Genomic DNA, 5380 nt, shown 5'->3' with positions numbered 1-5380 from the left:
CATTTCACTTACTGTGTTACCCTCCATCCATATTGTAACAATGGAAAGATTTCATTCTCTTTATGACTAAGTGGATCATCCATTCAACTGTTCTTTTTCTTTATCCATTTATCTCTTGCTTCTGTATCTTGGCTATAGTAAATAATGCTGCAGTGTATATAAGGGTTCATGAATCTTTTCTAATCAGTGTTTTTGTCTCCTTTGGAAAAATACTCAGAAGTGCAATTGCTGGATCACATGGTGGTTCTATCTTTAATATTCTGGAGAACCCCTGACTGTGTTCTAAAGAGGCTACACCAATTTAAATTCCTACCAATAGTGCACAAGGGTTCCCTTTTCTCCACATCCAGGAAAATAATTATTTGTTGTCTTTTAGATAATCATCATTCTGAAAGGTATGAGGTGTATTTCATTGTGGTTTTGAATTGCATTTCCCAAATGAGTGATAATGAGTATCTTTTCCTGTGTTTATTGGCCATCTGTATGTCTTCTTTGGAAAAAATCTATTCAGATCCTCTGCAGATTTTTAAAGTAGGCTGCTTGTTTATTGATAGTGAGTTACATGAAATCTTTGCATATTTTGGTTATTAATCCATACCAGGTATATTGTTTCCAAATATCGTCACCCATTGTGTGGACTGCCTTTTAATTTTGTTGATGGTTTCTGCCTCTATTCAAAAATTTTGGTTTTTTTTTTAAGTTTGATTATGTCCCATTTGTTTATTTTTGCTTTTGTTGCCCATACCTGAGTGAGGGACAGATAAAAAAATATATATATTAAGACAAATGTCAAATTGTACTGTCTAGGTTTTCTTCCAGAATTTTTATGATTTCAGGTCTTACACTTAAGGTTTTCATCAATTTTGAGTTTGTTTTTGTAAGTGGTATGAGAAAGTAGTACAGATTGGTTCCTTTGCATGTAGCTGTTCAGCTTTCTTAAAACCATTTATTAAAAATCTATCTTTTCCCTATTGTGTGTTTTTGCTTCCTTTTGCATAGATTAACTGACCATATAAATATCAATTTATTTCTGGGCTCTCTATTCTATCCCATTCATCTGTGTGTCTGTTTTTGTGCCATGAACACTGTTTTTATGATTGTAGTTTTGCAGTATGCTTTGAAATTAGAGAGAATGATACCTCTAGCTTCACTCTTCTTTCTCAATATTGTTTTGGCTAGCCAAGGTCTTTTGTGTTTTCACATGAATTTTAGATTTATTCTTTCTAGTTCTATAAAAAATGACATTGCAATTCTAATAGGGATTACATTTTTCTGTAAATTGCCTTGGGTAGTGTAGTCATGGTAACAATACTAATTCTTCCAATCCATGAGCCTGGTTTATCTTTTTTTTTTTTTTTTTACTTTTTTTAGGGCTGCACCCATAGCATATGGAGGTTCTCAGGCTACAGCTTCCAGCCTATGCCACAGCCACAACCATGCCAGATCCAAACTGCATCTGCAACCTACACCACAGCTCATGGCATGTTTATCGTTTCATTTGTTTGTGTCATCAATTTATTTCATTAGTGTCTTACAGTTTTCCTAGTACAGGCCTTTTACATCAGTAGTTAAATTTATTCCAAGGTATTATTCTTTTTGATGAAATTTTAATTTAATTTTTATTGGAGTATAGTTAATTTACAATGTTAGTTTCAGGTGAACAGCAAAGTTAATTTTTGATGTAATTTTAAATGGGATTGTTTCATTAATTTCTTGGATAGTACCAGAGGTCTTCTTTTTTCTTATCATTTTTTTCTTCCTTTAATCTGTTCAGCCTGGGTGATTTCCACGACTCTGTCTTCCAGTTTAGATCCATTTCTCTGTATTATCTAATCTACTGTTGATTTCTTCTAGTGTATGTCTTAGTTTTGTGATTGTATTCTTCAGCTCTGTTTGCATCTTCTTCATATTTCCTCTCTTAATATTTTCACTATGATCATCCTTTGCATTCTTTTTTTTTCTTTTCTTTTTTTTTTTTTTTTGGTCTTTTTGTCTTTTTCAGGGCCACACCCATGGCATATGGAGGTTCCCAGGCTAGGGGTCTAATTGAAACTACAGCTTCCAGCCTACACCACAGCCACAGCAACACCAGATCTGAGCCATGTCTGTGACCTACACCACAGCTCACAGCAGTGCCAGATCCTTAACCCACTGAGCAAGGCCAGGGATCGAACCCCCTACCTCATGGTTCCTAGTCAGATTCAATTCCAGTGCACTATGATGGGAACTCTGATCCTTTGCACTGTTGAGTTTGTTGACCATCTTTATGTACCTTACCTTAAACTCTTTATTAAATAGTTAGCTTCTCTTTACTTCATTTACATCTTTTTTGGAGTTTTATCTTGTACCTTTGTTTGGAACATACTCCTCTGCCCTTTCATTTTGTCTAGTTCTCTGGTTTTCTTTCTATGTATTAGGTAGGTTGCTTATGTTTCCAGTTCTTGGAGAAGTGGCCTTTATGTGGGAGACATCCTGTGGAGCCCAGTGGCACAGTCCCTTCAGGTCACCAGAGCTGTATCCCCTCCTATGTGGGCTGCATGTGCTCTGTTGTGGTGGAGCCAGTATCTGTGGGAGCACTTGTAGGTGTAGCTGGACCCTGGCCCACTTGGCTCCAGGCCCTGTCTCTTGTATAGGCTGCCATCCTTCTGCTGGGTAGGCTCTGGTCCTGGTATGTTACAGTATGTGGCTCAGGGAGGTCAAGGGCTGGTGCCAGCCCACTGGTGAATGGGGCTAAGTCTGCACAAGCTGTGCACTCAGCCTGAGGGGAGGGGTCCTGGGACTTGTGCCAACACACCAGTGGACAGGTAAGTGCCACTTCTGATAGGCTAGAGGGAGGACTCTAAAATGACATTTGCCTTCATCAGTGTCCTTGCGGTAGAACAATCTCCCCAAAGTGGCTGCTACCAGCATCTATCTCCCCCAGGGTATTCCAGTTGCATCCTGCCTCCCCAGAAGGATGTCCAAGATAAGCAGGTGGATCTGACCCAGGCTTATTTCAAATTACTGCCTCTGCTTCTCTTAGAGATTGTGAGGTTTCACATGTGTCCTTTATTTATTTATTTGTATTTTTAGAGCTGCACCAATGGCATATGGAAATTCCCAGGCTGGGGGTCAAATAAGAGCTGTAGCTTCCAGCCTATGCCATAGCCACAGCAACACCAGACCCAAGCTGTGTCTGGGACCTACACCACAGCTCATGGCAATGCCAGATTCTTAACCCACTGAGCAAGGCCAGGGATTGAACCCTCATCCTCCACAATGGGAATTCCTCACTCCTTTACATGAGCCCCAGTGTTGTCAAAGCCAGATGTCCTGGGAGCTCATGATTCAGGGGCAGGATCTCCAAGCTGGAGAGCCCATTCTGTGTCCACAATGGGAATTCCTCACTCCTTTACATGAGCCCCAGTGTTGTCAAAGCCAGATGTCCTGGGAGCTCATGATTCAGGGGCAGGATCTCCAAGCTGGAGAGCCCATTCTGTGACTTAGTTAGACCCCTTGCTTCTTGGGAAGGACCTCTGCAGTTGTGATTTTCCTTCCATTCGGAGGTTCCCAAGTTGTACTTAAAACCCATTTGTAGGTCTTTAGTGTATCTGTACCTCTCCTGCCTGTCTTCTTGAAATTCCTTTATTACTCCAGTTGTGGAAATCTTTTCATCTTGTCTTCAGATTGTCCTAATCAACAGTTGCTCTGTAAATAGCTGTGATTTGGGTGTGCCTCTGGAAGGAGGTGAGCTGAAAGTCTTCCTGCACTGCCATCTTGGCCACACCTTCCCTGTGGAATTTTTCACTTTAAAATGATGACTATTCTGTGAACATTGCCTCAATAAATCATGTAAAATTTTTTTCAGCCTTATATTTGTCTTTTATAGATATTCCCATAGATTTTGATTAAAAGTACACTTTAGGGAATTCATGACTTTAAAATTTGCTATCGTATCATGTGATTTATATAATTATTTAATAGACCATATTTTCACATTCTAAAATTTCCCTTTTTTGATTAGCTAGTCAAATTAAAAGTCTCAGTAATTAAGCAAAAGTTAAACATCAAATAAAATTGAAGTTATTTATACTATTTTATCCATATGTTTCTATCTAAGCAACTCAAGGCAATGATTTAGGAAATGTTGTTTTTGAGAATAATTGCCACAATCCAATGACAGCAGCATAAATTAAATGATTAAGGTGTATTCATTTTTTTGGATTAATTATAAAAACCTCACAGCAGCCCTCAAGGGTAATTATTGTCATTCTGTTTGTATATGAGTAAACTGTGGTTTAGATAATTCACCCTAATATTTTGACTTTGAAACCTAAACGTTTACTTTCTATTTTCACTAGGAAATCTATATAAAGACAAGAAAGGCATTATTTTGAAAATTAACAGCCTGTAACTGTGTATTGAATCTATAAGTGTAATTAGTTGTGGGAGATTGCCAATATACCAAATGAATGTTTCTGGTTATATGGAAGTTGTGGGGAAAATGCATTAATGGGATATGATTCATATTTTGAACAAGGATAATATGGGGGGTATAATGTAAATACAATTTACATTTCTCTCCCACACTTTCTCTTTACTTATGTAGCAAGGAAATGCTCTTTCTTGTAACTCAGTGAAAACTCTGGCAAGGCCCAAGGCTTTTTTCTCAGCTTGTATGTAATAGATAGCCCTATGAAAATTTCAGTCATTAAGGCCAGCTTCATTTCAGCAACTTAAATGACACTTCAATAAATTAATTAAAACTCTACCCTTCATTCAGAAAGGGTCACTTTCTCCTTTTCTTTCAGCTAGAATCTATAATCAGTGGGATTGTTGCCCTCATGGGGGGACCGGGTTGTTGTCTTCTTCTCTTTTCCCAGCTCACTTCTCCTCCTGCCCCCTCCAGCTAACTGGTTACTGGCACCACTGGATTTGGGGCTGAATATCCTACTTGAATGGGACAGTCTTAAAATGCATTTCTTCTAGAAACATCAGATATTTCCAGTTGACTCTCTCATTGGTTCGTCACATGGCCCCTCTAGAAATCCTTTGACAAGATTCATTATATGAGTTGTGCATGCATTTCCTCTCCAGCAGCTTTATTCACTCTCCATTCAGACTATTTGTTGGTTTGTTTCATTAGTTTCAGTATACATTACAACAGTTCCTATTGGTGGCCTGTCATCTTTTGATAAAATTCTCCTGTTCAGAATGTACCCATAGAGACGTTCCCATTGTAGTTCAGCAGTAATGAACTCAACTCATATCCATGAGGATGCAGGTTCAATCCCTAGCCTCGCTTAGGGGGTTAAGGATCTGGCATTGCCATGAGCTGTGGTGTAGGTTTCAGACACGGCTTGGAGCTGGCATTGCTGTGGCTGTGGCGTAGGCTAGCAGC

At 38.9% G+C, this 5380-nt stretch overlaps 1 long non-coding RNA gene across 1 annotated transcript; it reads left to right on the top strand.

The window, feature by feature from the left end:
• The first annotated feature begins 1343 nt into the window (after positions 1–1343).
• LOC146404465 (uncharacterized) lies at positions 1344–4757 on the top strand. Its single transcript, XR_014840466.1, has 2 exons — positions 1344–3291; positions 3407–4757. It is a non-coding gene; the product is annotated as an uncharacterized LOC146404465 (long non-coding RNA).
• The last annotated feature ends 623 nt before the right edge of the window (positions 4758–5380 follow it).

This window comes from Sus scrofa, chromosome 3 (assembly GCF_054392235.1).
Source record: "Sus scrofa isolate SSC_HxYL_T2T_F1_AM1 chromosome 3, Sscrofa_HxYL_maternal_Yorkshire_Landrace_v2.0, whole genome shotgun sequence".
Lineage (NCBI taxonomy): Eukaryota > Metazoa > Chordata > Mammalia > Artiodactyla > Suidae > Sus > Sus scrofa.
This window is presented reverse-complemented; position numbering and strand designations above follow the sequence as displayed.